At 47.5% G+C, this 18,797-nt stretch overlaps 1 protein-coding gene across 1 annotated transcript in view; it reads right to left on the bottom strand.

Moving 5' to 3' along the window:
• Window positions 1–18,797, bottom strand: part of CYRIA (CYFIP related Rac1 interactor A) — a 107,342-nt gene that overhangs the window by 46,659 nt on the left and 41,886 nt on the right. The window contains exon 2 of the mRNA XM_027113787.1: window positions 11,317–11,468. The gene's annotated coding sequence lies outside the window, so the exon portion shown is untranslated. The remainder of the gene's footprint in view (window positions 1–11,316; window positions 11,469–18,797) is intronic.

The following is an 18,797-nucleotide window of genomic DNA, read 5'->3' as shown; positions in this document are numbered from 1 at the left end:
CTGTTTAGTTGGCAAAACTCTGTTGGCTCTGCCGGGTGATCTATCCACCTACATTTCCCTTTATGTGTGATTTGATTCAGTTGATCCCCACTTCCACCCAAATCCAACACCCCTCCTCTCCCTTGCCACTAGCTCCCAAGTTAGAACTGGCCTCTTCCTTCTTATGGCCCTAATATATACACCCCGTGTATCCTGTATATATTTCTAACAAAAATATAATATTCATATGTGTCTGCTCAGCTTCCTCAACGCAGGTCTTAATCATTGGTCCAGCCTCCACACCCAGCACAGTCCTTGACAGAGTCCAGGAAAGTGGGTGCGTGGTCAAAGGGGCAACTGCGTGAACATTTGCTCTTTTTAGAAACGAGAGCTACGGTCCCTGCACCATCCAGTGAGGGTGAGAGGCTATGTTTAAAGCCAGCTGTAACGAGTGGAAGATTCTAGTGAGGACTGGTATCTGGGAAGAGGGTGGAAGAGAGGAGAGGAATCCTCCGGCCAGAAGGATCTGGGAGGGTTTCATGCAGGAGGGGGCTGTGGAGTGGGAAGGAGGCCAGGGAGAAACTGTCAGTGAGGCCTGGGGCTGGGACGAAGGGAACCCCAGGTCCCCCACAGCTGAGATCACACTCTCGGTGGCTGGAGTTGAGAGGCCTTTGGAGGGACAGCTGTCACAGGCCTGGCCCTGAGACCTGTCGGCAGATCCCAGTCTCCTGGTTATGATGAAGTGGTGGGACCCGGTTTTCCTAGGTGGCTTTTTTTTTTTTTTTTTGGCGGTACGCGGGCCTCTCACTGTTGTGGCCTCTCCCGTTGCGGAGCACAGGCTCCACGCGCAGGCTCAGCGGCCATGGCTCACGGGCCCAGCCGCTCCGCGGCATGTGGGATCCTCCCAGACCGGGGCACGAACCCATGTCCCCTGCATCGGCAGGCGGACTCTCAACCACTACGCCACCAGGGAAGCCCCTCCTAGGTGGCTTTTAAACCCACTATAAAGGTGGTTCTCTGCCAGGCAAACTTACATCCACCACCAGCCTGGGGCCTGCCGTGCTCCCGGTGCCAGTCCTGGGGGGACGCGCTGCCCTCCGCTCCTCTCCCCACGGCCCCGGGAGCCCTCTCTCAGCACCTCCCCATGGTCCTGTCACCCCTGCTTACCTGCCTGCCTCTCCTCTTAAAGGATGAATACCCCTAGCACCGGAACTGGGACTGGATTGTTTTGAATCCAGAGTAGGCTGTTCAGGGAATATGTTTCCGAATAAATGAAAAAGTGAGTGGACCAGAGATGGCGTGGATGCCAAAATCTAGACCCAAGGACCTCTTGTCCATCATCCACTTAGAGCAAGAGGGAAGGAAAGAGGAGGGGCTGGTGGGAGAGGAGGAAAAAGTGAGAGAGAAGGAGGAATGAAAGGAAGGAAGAAAGGGATGAAGGAAGAAAGAAAGGAGAGAGGGAAGACAAATCGTTTCCCCACTTTCACATCTCGTTTGATAAAGATGTAACAAGCTTCAGGCGCATGAAGAAACAGTCTCATCCTATGCTTGCCAATTAAAAGAAAGAAAACTCGAGTCATCAAAAAAGCAAAATACGGCCTCAACGATGCCCACGTTAACTTCCGAAAAAGACATCTCCCGCCGCTAGGAGTCATTTTCACAAAGGGTGGCCTGTGGAGACTTCTGAGCGTCTGGAGGCTGAGCCGGGAGAAGTCCAAGGTCAGGGACAGGCGTGGCAAAGGAACAGTGCCTCCCCGTCAGGTGCAGGTGGAATCGCATTGCGTGGATGCTCTTTTCAATCCAAATCCCCACACGGTGGGGAGGCCTGTATTCTGAAGTGGCCGGCACTGCTCTCCGCCTCGGGGCAGTGGGTCCTGCCCCAGGTAAATCCTGTCCACTACTCTTCACTCACCTTTCCTACTACGTAACAGTGTGGGCACAGAGGGCGCTGAAGCTGAAATCCTGAAGACTCCAAAAATGACGTCCCTCAACCCCCTGCTTCCCAAATCCTCATTCTCAGATAAGCGTGATAATAGCAGTTGCTGACTGTCATTCCTGCACTCAGTGCCATTTTAAGTGCTGCCCACAAATTATCTCATTTAATTCTCACGATAACCCTCCAACGTAGACAAGTAGTTTGGCTTTAAGAGTTACTAAAGCGATATATTTCTGTAAAAACCGAGAGCTTTTCTTTGGGCAAATGTTAAGAGCTTGCAGTTAAGTACTTTCTCCACTAAGGGGCGTGCTCATCTCACGTTAAAAACGCCAGACCTGGTCAGGGTAGGTACTTAGTACAAAAGCAGAAGTTTGGAAAAGGGACAAAGCAGGGGGATCCATTTCAATGCCCTGAATATATTTATTCTTAGTAGTAAAAAGGGTTCAAATTCGCAGCTGTGGTACCCAGTGCTTACTTAACACACTAACTCACTTCATTCCTGTTCAAGGTCATTTCAACAGCATTGATCTTGACCACTTTGCTGGAAACGGAGCCATGACATTTGGGAAAGAAAAATTAATAGATTCAGCCAGTTGGCTTAGTAATCATCTTCCCCTGCCTCTTCCCCTAATGTCTTAAATCACATGTTCCAACCAGGGAAACATCTGTCTGGTGGCTGAATCAACCTGACTTCAGTTGCAAAATGTAAAGAGTAAAAGAAAGAAAGAAGATGCTGAAATCTTATCCAAGCTTATCAAAATGAATTACGACAGCTCATTTTGGTGAAACGTCCACTTAAAATTATATTTTGGATCTGGAAAACACTCTGGAAGTGTAAATTAGGAGAGCGGGAGATCCTCCGTTAGCGATCGGTAACCCCACCCTATATTTATAGACAGAGAGGCGTGCAGAAGTACAGCATTGCTTTCGCAGAGGATGCCCCTGCAGGAAACTCAACATACACAGAGAAGGCAGCAGAGTCACAGTGGAACTTCCCTGTTTGGATGGATCCAGCAAGACCACAGTTAAACCAAACAAACAACCTTCCCAAGTTTACTTCCAGATTGATGTTCAAACCCGGCCGTGCTCTTGATGACTCAACCATGCACTACCCTGGTTTAAACTTTACCCTGCAGCCGGGATTCCCCGGCTGGTGTCTGTGGCCACAAATGACTAAATTTGAAAGCTGTGCCCTGCATCTGCTAGAGGGCTCTCAGTCCTCACAGACAGATCAAGTACTGTTCAGGCTACTTCTAACTTCCACTTGAAGACAGCACATTGTTACTCAAGCACCAGGTCTGGGACTGCTCCGCAGTTCCTACCAGCTGAGAACCCAGCTAAAGAAAGCAATCCCAGGTCATTTGATGAAGTGGAGTATGGAGTGTGGGAAACACACTGAAGAGACAGTGGAGACACGGGCTCCCCTTTCACTTACTAGCCTATGGCTCTGGCCATGAGCTTGAGAACCACTGCACTGGACTAAGGATGTGAAGTTCCGGTGTCAAATCCCCTTTTCTTCCTGTATCTCACAAGTAAACGGTTGTTTTAGGATTGATTATTTTAAGATAAATGAAACTAGCGGTTCCCCTTGGACTGGTTTCATATTCATTTTGTTTTACGAGTGAGTTCCTTTATTGACCCCATCTGGCACAAGTCAAAGCTCAAAAAGTAAGCAGGGATAGCAGAGTAAGCCCTCACTAGGGGTCTTATGCTGAGTACTTGTCACACAGGGTCCGAATCCTGGGTGCCTATAAAAGCTTTACTCCTGTCTCCCATTCTCCCGGGTTCCATTCACTCATCTGAAAAGAGGGTCAGACAGACTCAAGAGCAGGTGATCTCACAGATCCCGCTAAACAGTAAGCTTTTATGAAACTTCCAAGGCAGAACTCACTATAAATCTTTGTTAAAATAGAAAACCCAGGTGTTTAAATGCAATACTTACTTAAGCTAAAACACACACACACACACACACACACACACACACACACAGAAAACAATCCACCCATTGTATGCAGCAATTAAGTAATGTGACTCACTAATATTTTGTCCGTCACTGACCAGGCAGCTAGCATCTCTCGGAACCAATACAAGCAGCTCCCGTTCGGCTCCAACCAGAACGCCCGCAGCTCAGGGCTGTCCCTGCCGGGGTGTGACCTGGAAGATGCGCAGGGCACACGCGGCAGGCGCCCTCTTCCTACCCTCAGCCAGGGGAGCGGGTTGGCATGGTGACGCCTGAGACAGCTTTCACTTGATTCCTCCCTCTTCCCGTTCACTCTATTATCACTGTGTGAGATCTTGCCCCAGAAGAACAGAGAAATCCTGAGGGCGAGGTCTGATGTCAGGGGAGAACAAGCCAGTCTTTGTCAGGCCCTTCAAGGAGGAGGCCTGGCTGGGGCTCTTGGGCCGCACACAGAGGGGCCTGTGCTCGCTCTGCCGGGAGCAGAGGGGCCCTGCTCCATCCTGTGCGATGGGGGCCCTTTGCTGGCGTATCCTGAGCCCTCTTCCTCGACTGACACCGGAGCTGGGCAAAGGGGATGGATCTCCACCTGGGGGCCCCAGGCATTTCACACCAGAAAGGCTTCAAGCAGAGCCTACCGCCCATACCAACACCAGAAAACCACTCTCAAGAATTCCACCCTCCTTAGCTCTTCCCCCAGTCTCCCACTCAGAATGGAACCCCTCCCTAATCATCCTTAGTCAACTCCTCCCTCCTTCTCTCAACCCACTGTCCAGCCCTCGGCTCAGGCCTCCATCTCCCCCCTTCACTCCAGGCCCCCAGCTCCTCTGAGAAGCCGCCTGGCTCAGGGAACTCTCCAGCCTCAGGTCTCCTACGAGGCTTCACTTGTCCCAATGGCAAAGAAGGAGTGATGTCTCACTGTGTTTATCATGTTGCCGACTCCGGCTTTGAAATGCCATCATCTAGGACGAGTTCTGCACCCAGGAGATGCTTAATAAACAGCCAGTAAAGGATTGAACCCACAGCACAGCCCAGAAACGGAATAGAATATTCGATTCTAGAGGCTTTAGATCAAAATAAAATGGGCGAACACTCACTGAGCCCTGACTATAGGCCAGGTACCGCTCTGCACCCTTACGTGCATGAACTCACATCCCTGATCACAGCAGCCTCGTGTGGCAGGTCCTGTGGGCTCTCGTTCTGCAGATGAGGACAAGCTGGATGAGACGTCCGGTCAGCCCGAGCTCACCAGCTGGAAGCAGCAGAGGAGGGTCCCAGCCCGGGCTGTCCAGCTGCAGTCTGTGCTACTAACCACGGCAGGACACAGCATCTCACGACAACCCCAGTGAAAGCAAATCTCACCCAAAGCCCACTCTGATGTACACCATGCCATGTGGCCTCCCTTAGAACTAGGGACATGGGCTTTTGCAAATGTCATCACATGTCCAGCTCCTTGTATCCACGTTATGGTAACTGAAGAAAATTGGTAGATTGCCGTTGCCCTCCTTGCTTGGCTAGCAGCCGGGTCAGGGCGGAAAGAGCTGACACGTGGGGAAAGGGGTCCTGCGGGGCACTGATGGCCAAGCCTGCGGTCACATGAACGATTCTGCAGGACTCTTCTCTCTGCCAGTGTGCAGCGTGCTCCTGACCCCCGGCTTCCTTCCTGCTCTCCAGGTCAGGGGCAGTCTCCCTCCTGGGACTCCTGGACTGGCAGCTTACAGGTCCCCAAGAGAGAAAGGAAGCTTGCCATCAGGGCGGAGCCCAACACTCCAAGCTGATTCTCCTCTTTTCCAACCCTTCTCTGGGTTGGAAGACAGAGCTGCAAGGAGGCCGGAGGGCTGGAAGAGGGGATTGAACAAGGGCAGCAGCTACACCGGGGGCTCCCAGCAGAAGGCTGGGAGGATGAGGTACCGCCGAGCCATCCTTTTACTCTGTACTGGCTCAGCTGTTCTGTTTCCAGGGCTGGTGGAGGCCCGGCTGTCCATGAGGAGGTGAGGGCCTTGGTTTCTCACCTTTGAGAGCTTCCTGGTGGTGATGATGCAAATTCGAGTCCTACACTGGGGTCCCCCGGCACGACGTGGGGAGTCAGCAGGATTCAAGGACTCTCCTTGGGGACCAGTTCAGAAATGGAAGTTGGACAATCAAGCCCAACACCCTCCTAGCGATGACGGGAAGGGAAGGGGTGTCCAAGGTCAAAGGTGAGTCAGTGCCAGGCCTGGACTAGAACCCAAGTTAACCCTGATGCCTGTCATTCCATCCCTCCCTCCCTGCCTTCCTTCTTTCCTCCCTTCTCCCTCCCCTGCAGGCCGAGCTATAGAGTGCTTGCCAGCGCTGGAGGGATCCACAGAGCATTTCCGGACACGTGCATCCCTGACTCTGGTGAGTTGCCACTGGCCCTCCCAGCTCTGCAGTTTGAAGCCCTAGTTGAGGGACGCTTCCAAGGGCAAGTCTTAGTTGTAGAATCTCCTCCTTGGTTTACTGGAAGCTTCACCCATTTATAGAGAGGGTGACGCATGGCATGTACAGTGGAAGAGGGACAGTTAGAAGAGGGTTTGAATCCTGACCACCTAATAGCTGTGGGCCTTGGGCAAGATGCTTCGTCATTCTGAGCTGCAGGCTCCTCTTCTGTAGCTGACACCAAGACTCCCTTCTGCTGTGCCTGTGAGCATCCAATGCCATGACCTTTAGAGACTCTGGCACATCTGGGGATCTGTGCAGGTCAGCAAGGTCAGTTCTAAACCACATATCCATCTCCAACCAGCAAGTGTGACTGGAGGTCATGGGCACCAGGCTCTGTGCTAGGTTAGAATAAATTCTATATAATATAAATGGGCATATACATGTATAGACGCACTTACATATATATCATGCCATATACACATGAGAACGTGCATATACATCACACACACACACACACACACACACACACACATATATACACCTATATATTTTTTTTCTAAGAGAAAGGTAGAAGGACAGATACAGTTTTAAAAATCTCTTGTAGTTTTCACTGCGAAGAAGCAGACCCAGGTCTCTGTAAAGTTGAATTTTGCCACCACACAGCTATGCTGTTCAATCAGTGTTTCTGGATGACAGAAATGGATTCCTCCTTCTCCTCTTCCTACTTCTTTTCTGGCCCCCCAAGCCTTATCCTATTCTGCTCACTAACACCTCCATAGCGTCGGAGAAGAGATGAACTCAAATTAGTCAATTTCATTATTTTCAGTCACCGCTGGGAACGAGGTGGGAGGATGGCGACTGGCGGAGTTTTAAAAGCAGAGCTGAGGCATTATCTGTGCATGACGATGCCTCTGGCTATTTCCTCCCCACCACCATCACAGAGAACTGAGTTGATGACAGTGTTGTTCTGTACTCTCTCCCAGATCCCAACTCCTACTCATCCTTTAGTGCCCAGCTCACATGGCCCCTGTTGGAAGCCTTCCCTGACTTGTCTGGGCAGAGGGCAGGCTCCCTCTCTGCACCCACATCACTTTGTTCATGCCGGGGCTCTTGCCCACCACCTGCTCCCATGACTGTTGGCTCCTCTGTCTTCGTCATGAGCTTACGAACTCCTTGAGGGGCTGACTGGGCTTGAATTGTCTTGATGCTTCCAGGCCTAGCACAGTGTCTGGGGCATGGTGAGGGCTCAGGTATTATCTGGTTAATGAATGTGCACATTTTAAAGAGAACACTCTTATTTTAGTGTTCAGCAGAGAGAGGGTTTCAGAAATGGGTATTTGTTTTCTGACCAGAAAAAAACAGATCAAGATCTAAATGCCATCATTTCTACTAGAATAGCATGGACTGTTGCCAGCCACTTTCTCTCATCAGAAAAAAGGCTCCTGTTCTAACCATTCACCAGTAATTTGTGCAACAAGTTGCACGTGAAGTGCTGTCAGCACTTACCACTCCCCAGGGCCCTGGCGGGGGGAAGGCCATGTATCTACCCTCACAACCTCCCATCCGGCTGATCTGTGTGAACCCATTTTACAGCTGAGGAAACTGTTATCTTATAATATTACAGGGAGTAGATATAAAATATGCACTTTAGAGAACAGGGGGTCAAATAAAATTCGGCCCTTCGCTTTGTAAGACTGCAAGTGCCATCTATCTTTGCTTAAAGCTCTGTTACCAGCTCTGAGCTGTCCTCAGAATGGACTCAACTCTTTCAGCTCGACACTCAAGGTCCCTGGTTAATCCTCCCAGCTTCCGTCTCTGAGTGAGTCCCTCTCTGACTCACCTCACCTCACCTGCACAGCCACAGCGAGTCCCTCCAAGAGGCAGCCCTCGTGTATGCTTCTCCTCTACCTGGAGACCTTCCCTGAAGTTTCTCACCCTCCCCGATATTCACCTAGCAGACCACCCCTCATCTCTAGGATGGAGTGGAGACAGCGTGTCCCCAGGAAGCTTCCCCGGCTCTGCCCCTCACTCTGCTCACATGCTTCCAAGGACGGGGAGCTCACTACCTCAAGCGCCCCACCTCTTGGTCCCTCACACCCACTCTGATCAGAACACTGATAACTGGGGTGCTGTCTAGTCACTAGCAGGCCTCCTAGTGAAACCATAAACAACTTGAGGGCAGGAGCTGAATCTCAGCATCCTTTTCCCTGGTGTCTAGCACTGGCGCTGATACAGAATAGGCACTCACATGTTTGTTGAATGGATTGGTCCTCCCTCTACCCAGAAGGCCAGACTTGGCAATAGTCTAGGTGGATGAATTCCAAGAGAACTTGTACCAGTGACCTGTGGGAGGTCCCAGGGGAAATTCCTACTCTAGCAAATTGGTATCACAATGACCAAATCAGGACAACTGCTCACTGGGACCTGATTTATCAATGCATCTTCTCCAAGCAGCCTTGAACCACTGCCGGGCCACAGGCTCCTAGGACAGGGCGGCCAATTCTCATTTACCTCCAGAGTGTCGGTACCCAGTATCCAATACGGGTTTTGGAATGAATGGCAAATACTCTACTGGTCAAGAACATCCATCTTTATTTCTATTTCAGGATGTTTTAGGGATGAAGCCTTTGAGACTCTCTGGGGAAGAGGGAGGAAGGGTACAGGATTCTCTGGAAAAGCCAACCAGAACATACAAGCCCAAGTCTCCACGGTGGCTCATGAGGCCTGCACCATCTAACCACTTCTCTCTGTCCTCACCTCCTTCCACTGTCCCTCGTTCCTTCCGCTCCAATCCTCTTGCAGTTCCTTGAAGCCCAAGAACATTCCCACCTGAGAGCCTTTGTTTCCTTTTTCCTTCAAGCCTCCCTCCCTCGCTTTGTTCGGGTCCTGCTCCAATGACACCCAATCAGGGGGGCCTTCCCTGGTATCCTGCCTAAAACAGCAATGCCTGTTCCCCCGACTTCCTCTCACTCTGACTTGGCTTTATTATCATTATTTCTGCTTTATTTTTTCCATAACACTTAATACTACCTGGTATAATATACGCTTATTTATTTATTGACACTCCCCTAATCCCACTAGAATGCAAGCTTGAAGAGAACAGGAATTTTGTTTGTTTTTTGCTTTGTTTTGTTTCGTGTGGACCCCTAACACCAAGAATACCCCTGCTGCATAGGACATGCTCCATACAGATTTGTGGAATGCACGGATGGCTGGATAAATGAATGCCCCACAAGAGCTAACAGTCCACAGTCACGGAAGAGAGCCAGTGCTGTGGGCCTGGACGAACACATGCTTGAAACCTAACTGTCTCGCTGAGGGGCCAGGACACCTGCTCCCGAGTCAGCTGGCTCCAACTGTGAGGACGTTCCTCTGGGTCTTGGAAGTACACTGGTTTGAAGTGAAAAGGCTGCTGGGGGTGAGTTAGTTTTCAGCTACTATCCGATGGGACAAAGGATGGACTCAACAGGCCGGGAGGGTAGTGAGACCTGAGGTTGGATGTAACAGGGCAAACCTTCAAATGGCCGAACCACAGAGGGCGATCTGGCCAAGGCGAGGTGAGGGCGGGCTGCTATTGAAGAGGAACTCTGAAATCAAGATTAACAGCTCTGGGCTTCCCTGGTGGCGCAGTGGTTGAGAGTCCGCCTGCCGATGTAGGGGACACGGGTTCGTGCCCCGGTCCGGGAAGATCCCACATGCCGCGGAGCGGCTGGGCCCGTGAGCCATGGCCGCTGAGCCTGCGCGTCCGGAGCCTGTGCTCCGCAATGAGAGAGGCCACAACGGTGAGAGGCCCGCGTACCAAAAAAAAAAAAAAAAAAAAAAAGCTCTTCTCCTTCCTCTGAAGTATGCTACAGCTCAGGGACCCCTCTGGAGAAAGAAACCGTAAGAGGAAGAAAGGAAGGGAGCACAAGATAAATCTGTTCCCCTCAAGAATGAGAATCTGGTCTAAGGACCAAGTCTGGGATAAAATAATCCCAGGAACTCAGAATCGGAAAATACCTGAGAAATCACCTGGTCTTACCTTCTCAGCTTTATGAAATGCTTCTGGTTTTAGTTTTGAGGGAAAATCAGGATATCTAAATGCAAAAGAAGAGCTTTAGGAGAGGAGAGCAGGTCACAGCAGCAACCGCTGAAAGAGTAACAGGTGTGAGATCATCTCAGTGTACCGCCACTTCCTTCGTGACTCCTGACCTCGGATGTGTGGGTGCCCTGGACCAGCTTAGAGGAGATGTGCTAATACAACAAAGTCCAAGGAGCTGACATCAGCAGACCTTGAGTCACTGGAGAGGGATGTCAGCCCATGTCAGGTCCAAGTTCAATGATGAAGTTCAAGTAGGTGTGGCCCTCTCCTTCCAGATAAGAAGAAAAGTGCCCATAACTGGGAGAAGGTGAAAGAGGGAGAGAACCGACGTGCTGGAGGTGAGGGAAGAGGGCAAGGGGCGTGGTGATCTGAGGCTGGTGCACCGCAGTGCCGAATTTACCTCTAAATCCAGCTGCATTTACCTCTAAAAATGTTACAGTGAGATGCCAGCCAGACTTCCGGCATGAGACCTAAATTCCATGCCAGGTGGGCTACTTCTCTCCCTGCTGGTCTCAGTCTGGATGGCCAGAAAGAAGCCCTCAGATGCATTCTGCAGGGACAAAGCGACCTCCAGCAACAACTCTAATCTGCTCTCCCCCTGCATGTAGTTCCAAGCGACTGTTTCCTGCCTAAACACTAAAAAGACTCAAGATAGCAACAGCTCCCACTCAGAAGGCAGTTATAGAACCCAGGGACATTTAAGCACTTCAAAATTACAGCTACTTTGAAGTGCACATCAATTCTTCATTATGTCCTTGTTTTTTTTTTGCTTTTTGGTTTTTTTCCTTGTACATGTATGTGGTGTTAGGAAGCATGGCTTCCAATCAGAGATGACAAATCTGGTGGAAGGACCATCCTCAATACTTGCAGGTATCCTGTAAGCCTGCATATCGCAGATTCTCTGCACTACAATGCTGGTCATCACCGTTCTGCTGGCCATGAGCAGAGACAGTTGATTCTTACCTGGAGATCTCCCTTGTGACTCAGATTCACCAATCCAGGCTGATGGAACGAACCAGATGAGCAGCTGTTTGGCCAAGACAAGTCTGGCTCCCTAAATCAGGGCTGTGGTCCTCCAGAGCCCTGTGGTTTCTCTGTCCTTGGTGAGGGATAACCTGCAGAAAGGGAATGCAAGTGACGTTACTAAGGAGAGGCCGTTTCCTCTTCTCCTCTCATCATAACACGTTCTTTTAAGGAGAGCAGAGAGAATCCCAGAATCACAGATTCCTAGGGCTGGAAGAAATGCAATAACCTTGTCTAATGCTTCTGTAGTTGGGGAAACTGAGGCTCAGAGAAGAAAAGAGCTTCACTCAGCCGCTTGGTATGAGATTCCAGATTAGAATGTGTCTCTGACTCTCTGGTCTCTGGAATTTTTTAAAAAAGCAGCCACATGATTGGGCTGGCTTCTCAAACAAGTGGTCACTGACCCTGAATAGAAGTCTTTTCTTTTATTTAACGGATGTTCAAGACGAGAGGTGGCACTTTTCTCCACATTGCTGTTTCTGTAGTTTTACTCCTGGGAGCTAACTGAGTAAAACAGTCCACTTCAGGCATGGGGTTGGGAGGATTCTCCCTTTTTCTCATTAGAAAAATATTGTTATGGAATAGTGGGACCTGTGGGCACAGCAGTGGGTGGACTTGGTTTTTTAATGATAGATGTATGTGCACCCAGCCTCTAGGTCTCCTGGTCTCTCTCTGTCTCTGTCTCTATCTCTCTGTCTCTTTCTGTCTGTCTCTCTCTCCATGTTTCACGAAAACACAGGAACAGACATGGATTTTCCTCCCATGAGTATCATTTATTATGTGATTTTTCTTGGTTTTTTTTATTAAAGTCTAGTTGATTTACAATGTTGTATTACTTTCTGGTGTACAGCAAAGTGATTCAGTTATACATGCACACACACACACACATACATGTTCTTTTTCAGATTCTTTTCCATTATGGTTTATTACAGGATATTGAATATAGTTCCCTGTGCTACACAGTAGGACCTTGTTGTTTTATTATGTGATTTTTCTGAACACCAAACATTTGAACAGCCACTCCTCTGGGCCGAAAACCAAAACCAAAGAAGGGATCTCACAGTTGTTAAGCAAATAATATCTAACAGGCACATCAGGTGAACCTTACATTTTCCTAATTTGTCCTCAAAAATTCTGCTAAAGGTACCAGGAACTCCGTTTTTCCAAAGGGTTAGGGAACCGAGCTAGAGAGAACTAGAGTGCCCTGAAGAGTCATAAAGAGAGTTCGGTGCAGAACCAGGCATGAACTCATATCTAACTCCCAAATCGATGTTTTGTCCATCTAAACTGGACTAGAGCTATTAGGCCAAGACACTAGTTGTCTTATTTTTCCAGTGTGTTAGCTGGAAGGCAGGAGAAAGTTCTCTGGCAGCTGTTAACGTTGCAAGGACGTGAAGGGTTATTCTCATTAGATTCTCATTCAGACAGGAGGCTCTAAAGGCCCTGGCTTCCTGTATGCTGCCAGCCAGGGCTCATGTGCCCCAGAGAAGCCAGGCCGGCCCTGGCTCTGAGCAACCAGAGGGCCCATAAGGAAATCGTGATGATCAACGCTCGGTCTCTGTTCCTGTTCTGGGACAGGGCTGGAGAGATGGGGTGGGGATGGAGAAAAGAGGAAGAGAAAACAGGAAGTTGGGGGGAAGGGAAGGAAATGATAGAGAAAACACAGCGACTTTAGCCTGATGAGAAAGTGATTTCTGAGCCCTGCATTTTGGGAAACCAGGTCACAGTGGTAGTGGCGGAGAGGAGTTTGTTTCCTCTGAATTTGGGGTTGTGCCTGTGAATTCCCATCAGAGCACAGCCTGAGGAAAAGGGTGCCTGCCACAGATGCTGTTTCCCAGGGGCACTTGAGTGTAGATACTGGAGAAGGTGAATTTCTAAAAAAGAATCCCCAGGTGAGACCACCTCTCTGACCTCTTGGCTATAGCTGAGGCCAGATGAGTCATAGAAGGGCCTGGAAAAAGAAAAGCTTTCGAGGCGATCAGGCATCAGGGGCGCTATCCCATCCCCACCACTTTCCTTCTCAAATGCCCTCAAAATTATAACCCATTTTCAGTGTATTTGATTAGGACTTGATTCCCCCAGTGGGCCAGGAAGAATCCCACTTTCTTCTACCGCAAAACTAAGAGGGTCAGGCCAGCAGAACGATGAGCCTCCTCCAGACCATGACTCTAATAAGATACTTCCAGAATCTTTCCCTACCATTTTGTCCACTCTACTTAATTATAGACACTACAAAAGTTCCCCAGCTCCCAGTGCTCATCACGAAGGCTGGCAGTCACCTGGTAAGCTGAACAACCACACAAATAGACAACCCTAACAATAATCCAATCACACTGTAACACAAATACTAATAATACTGTACAGCTTCCCGATGGGTACTAGCAGGTGGGCAGGGAACACAGAGCCCCCTAACAGGCAAGCCCTCAGATACCAATTCCACCCACTCCAGTGGTTCCCCAAACTGGCTGTGCAACTGGAGAAGCTACAAAGCAAAAAGTACCATCCCAACCTGGAGTAGGGGCCAAGCTTCTGGAGAGTTTTATGTCACCAACTGGTTCTGGTCCACGGACCAGCATTTAGATACTTTGGATCCTAACCCAGCCCTCACCAGGTCCCACCTCCTCCCATCTTACTGATTCAATCACGGAGACCCTACCATGGAGGAGCTCGCTCCAGGGATCTGTCCTTGACTCTCTAAACTACTCCCCCCACCATCCAAATAAACACAGAGCAATAAAAAGTAAGCCTATCCTTGAGAGGATTCCAAGCTTTTTGAAGAGATGGCTGGTGGTTTCCTGTGTGAGTCACTCACAGGCCAGAGGTCCCTCAGGGAGGACAGAGATCGAGTAGGGAAAGACACTTACGTCCCCCGTCTAGGTCCCCACCAGAAGCCCAACCTCACACAACATCCACAAGTCTGCTTCCGTCGCCAGTGGTTATGAATGACCAGAGATGCTGCCAGCGTCCCTCTGCTTCGTGAAGGAGACTGACACCACCTGGGACCGTCAGGAGGTGCACACCTGGCAGCCAGAAACACTTTTCAGCTTCTTCTCTTCTTTGGTCATTTTAAGAGAGGGACAAAGCATGGGGTCATTAGCACATTTAAAAAATGGGGAAGCTGAAATCTAGAGACATAAAATGACTTCTCCCAGGTCACACAACAGAACCGAAACTAGAACAGCCATCTGCTGACCTCCAGTCCAGTGACCTGTGACCTTACCACTACCTCCTGTGCTCCCCTTACCCCCCACACCCCCATTCACAGCTGACAACAGCTGTGTGTCTTCCGCTTTTGCATGGTTCTGGAAGTGACAGGGCTGGGCGAGGGGCAAACTGAGAGAAGGCGATGCAAACAGATGGTGAGGGGACTGGAGGGCCTGGAAGACCACCCTCCTGCCCTCCAGGCAGAGCAGACACGGAATCTAAAGCCCAGGTGGGAGCCTGCTTGTTCAAGCCCCAAGTTAACCAGCAGCGGAGCCTATCCCGAGTCAGGGAACCTCATTATGGCCTCTCCCACAGCACCAGGAGCCCTGGCCAATGAGAAGAATTACAAACGGGTAGGTTTTTTGTTTGTTTGTTTTTTAATATCTTTATTAGAGTATAATTGCTTTACAATGGTGTGTTAGTTTCTGCTTCATAACAAAGTGAATCGGCTATACATATAAATACATCCCCATATCTCCTCCCTCTTGCGTCTCCCTCCCACCCTCCCTATCCCACCCCTCTAGGTGGACACAAAGCACTGAGCTGATTTCCCAGTACTACGCAGCTGCTTCTCACTAGCTATCTATTTTACATTTGGTAGTGTATACATGTCCATGCCGCTCTCTCGCTTCTTCCCAGCTTACCCTTCCCCCTCCCCATGTCCTCAAGTCCATTCTCTATGTCTGCATCTTTATTCCTGCCCTGCCCCAAGGCTCTTCAGAACCATCTTTTTTATTTTTTTAGATTCCATATACATGTGTTAGCATACGGTATTTGTTTTTCTCTTCTGACTTACTTCACTCTGTATGACAGACTCTAGGTCCATCCACCTCAGTACAAATAACTCAATTTCGTTTCTTTTTATGGCTGAGTAATATTCCATTGTATATATGTGCCACATCTTCTTTATCCATTCATCTGTCGATGGACACTTAGGTTGCTTCCATGTCCTGGCTATTGTAAATAGAGCCGCAGTGAACATTGTGGTACATGACTCTTCTTGAATTATGGTTTTCTCAGGGTATATGCCCAGTAGTGGGATTGCTGGGTCAGATGGTAGTTCTATTTTTATTTTTTTAAGGACCCTCCATACTGCTCTCCATAGTGGCTGTATCAATTTACATTCCCACCAACAGTGGAAGAAGGTTCCCTTCTCTCCACACACTCTCCAGCATTTATTGTTTGTATATTTTTTGATGATGGCCTTTCTGACCGGTGTGAGGTGATACCTCATTGTAGTTTTGATTTGCATTTCTCTAATGATTAGTGATGTTAAGCATCCTTTCATGTGTTTGTTGGCCATCTGTATATCTTCTTTGGAGAAAAGTCTATTTAGGTCTTGTGCCCATTTTTGGGTTGGGTTGTTTGTTTTCTTGATATTGAGCTGCATGAGTTGCTTGTAAATTTTGGAGATGAATCCTCTGTCAGTTGCTTCACTTGCAAATATTTTCTCCCATTCTTTTTATGGTTTCCTTTGCTGTGCAAAGCCTTTTAAGTTTCATTAGGTCCAATTTGTTTATTTTATTTTTTTATTTCCATTTCTCTAGGAGGTGGGTCAAAAAGGATCTTGCTGTGATTTATGTCATAGACTGTTCTGCCTATGTTCTCTCCTTTAAGAGTTTTATAGTGTTTGGCCTTTCATTTAGGTCTTTAATCCATTTTAGTTTATTTTTGTGTATGGTGTCAGGGAGTGTTCTAATTTCATTCTTTTACATGTAGCTGTCCAGTTTTGCCAGCACAACTTATTGAAGAGGCTGTCTTTTCTCCATTGTATATTCTTGCCTCCTTAATCAGAAATAAGATGGCCATATGCGCGTGGGTTTATCTCTGGGCTTTCTATCCTGTTCCATTGATCTATATTTCTGTTTTTGTGCCAGTACAATACTGTCTTGATTACTGTAGGTTTGTAGTATAGTCTGAAGTCTGGTAGCCTGATCCCTCCAGCTCTGTTTTTCTTTCTCAAGACGGATTTGGCTATTCGGGGTCTTTTGTGTTTCCATACAAGTTGTGAAATTTTTTGTTCTAGTTCTGTGAAAAATGCCATTGGTAGTTTAAAAGGGATTGCATTGAATCTGTAGATTGCTTTGGGTAGTATAGTCATTTTCACAATGTTGATTCTTCCAATCCAAGAACATGGTATATCTCACCATCTGTTTGTATCATCTTTAATTTCTTTCATCAGTATCTTATAGTTTTCTGCATACAGGTCTTTTGTCTCCTTAGGTAGGCTTATTCCTAGGTATTTTATTCTTTTGGTTGCAGTGGTAAATGGGAGTGTTTCCTTAATTTCTCTTTCAGATTTTTCATCATTAGTGTATAGAAATGCAAGAGATTACTGTGCATTAATTTTGTATCCTGCTACTTTACCAACTTCATTAATTAGCTCTAGTAGTTTTCTGGTAGCATCTTTAGGTTTCTCTATGTATAGTATCATGTCATCTGCAAACAGTGACAGCTTTACTTCTTTTCTGATTCAGAAAAGATTGCTGTGGCTAAAACTTCCAAAACTATGTTGAGTAATAATGGTGAGAGTGGACAACCTTGTCTTGTTCCTGATCTTAGAGGAAATGGTTTCAGTTTTTCACCATTGAGAATGATGTTGGCTGTGGGTTTGTCATATATGGCCATCATTATGTTGAGGTAAGTTCCCTCTATGCCTACTTTCTGGAGGGTTTTTACCATAAATGGGTGTTGAATTTTGTAGAAAGCTTTTTCTGCATCTTTTGAGATGATCATATGGTTTTTCTCCTTCAATGTGTTAATATGGTTTACCACATTGATAGATTTGTGTATACTGAAGAATCGTTGCATTCCTGGGATAAACCCACTTAATCATGGTGTATGATCCTTTTAATGTGCTGTTGGATTCTGTTTGCTAGTATTTTGTTGAGGATTTTTGCATCTATGTTCATCAGTGATATTGGCCTGTAGTTTTCTTTCTTTGTGACATCTTTGTCTGGTTTTGGTATCAGGGTGATGGTGGCCTCATAGAATGAGTTTGGGAGTGTTCCTCCCTCTGCTATAGTTTGGAAGAGTTTGAGAAGGATAGGTGTTAGCTCTTCTTTAAATGTTTGATAGGATTTGCCTGTGAAACCATCTGGTCCTGGGCTTTTGTTTGCGGAAGACTTATAATCACAGTCTCAATTTCAGTGCTTGTGATTGGTTTGTTTATATTTTCTATTTCTTCCTGGTTCAGTCTCTGAAGGTTGTGCTTTTCTAAGAATTTGTCCATTTCTTCCAGGTTGTCCATTTTATTTGCATATAGTTGCTTGTAATAATCTCTCATGATCCTTTGTATTTCTGCATGTCAGTTGCTACTTCTCCTTTTTCATTTCTAATTCTATTGATTTGAGTCTTTTCTCTTTTTTTCTTGATGAGTCTGGCTAATAGTTTATCAATTTTGTTTATCTTCTCAAAGAACCACCTTTTACTTTTATTGATCTTTGCTATCGTTTCCTTCATTTCTTTTTCATTTACTTCTGATCTGATCTTTATGATTTCTTTCCTTCTGCTAACTTTGGCGTTTTTTTGTTCTTCTTCCTCTAATTGCTTTAGGTGTAAGGTTAGGTTGTTTATTTGAGATGTTTCTTGTTTCTTGAGGTAGGATTGTATTGCTATAATCTTCCCTCTTAGAACTGCTTTTCCTGCATCCCATAGGTTTTGGGTCGTCGTGTTTTCATTGTCATTTGTTTCTAGGTATTTTTTGATTTCCCCTTTGATTTCTTCAGTGATCTCTTGGTTATTTAGTAGTGTATTGTTTAGCCTCCATGTGTTTGTATTTATTACAGATTTTTTCCTGTAATTCATATCTAGTCTCATAGCGTCGTGGTCAGAAAAGATACTTGATACAATTTCAATTTTCTTAAATTTATCAGGGCTTGATTTGTGACCCAAGATATGATCTCTCCTGGAGAATGTTCCATAAGCACTTGAGAAGAAAGTGTATTCTGTTGTTTTTGGATGGAATTTCCTATAAATATCAATTAAGTCCATCTTGTTTAATGTATCATTTAAAGCCTGTGTTTCCAGGGCTTCCATGGTGTCACAGTGGTTGAGAGTCCACCTGCCGATGCAGGGGACAGGGGTTCGTGCCCCGGTCCGGGAGGATCTCACATGCCACGGAGCAGCTGGGCCCGTGAGCCATGGCCGCTGAGCCTGCGCGTCCGGAGCCGCAACAGGAGAGGCCACAACAGTGAGAGGCCCACGTACCACAAAAA

Source organism: Aethalodelphis obliquidens, unplaced genomic scaffold (genome assembly GCF_003676395.1).
Source record: "Aethalodelphis obliquidens isolate GAN/ISIS:26980383/991018 unplaced genomic scaffold, ASM367639v1 scaffold12, whole genome shotgun sequence".
NCBI lineage: Eukaryota > Metazoa > Chordata > Mammalia > Artiodactyla > Delphinidae > Aethalodelphis > Aethalodelphis obliquidens.
This window is presented reverse-complemented; position numbering and strand designations above follow the sequence as displayed.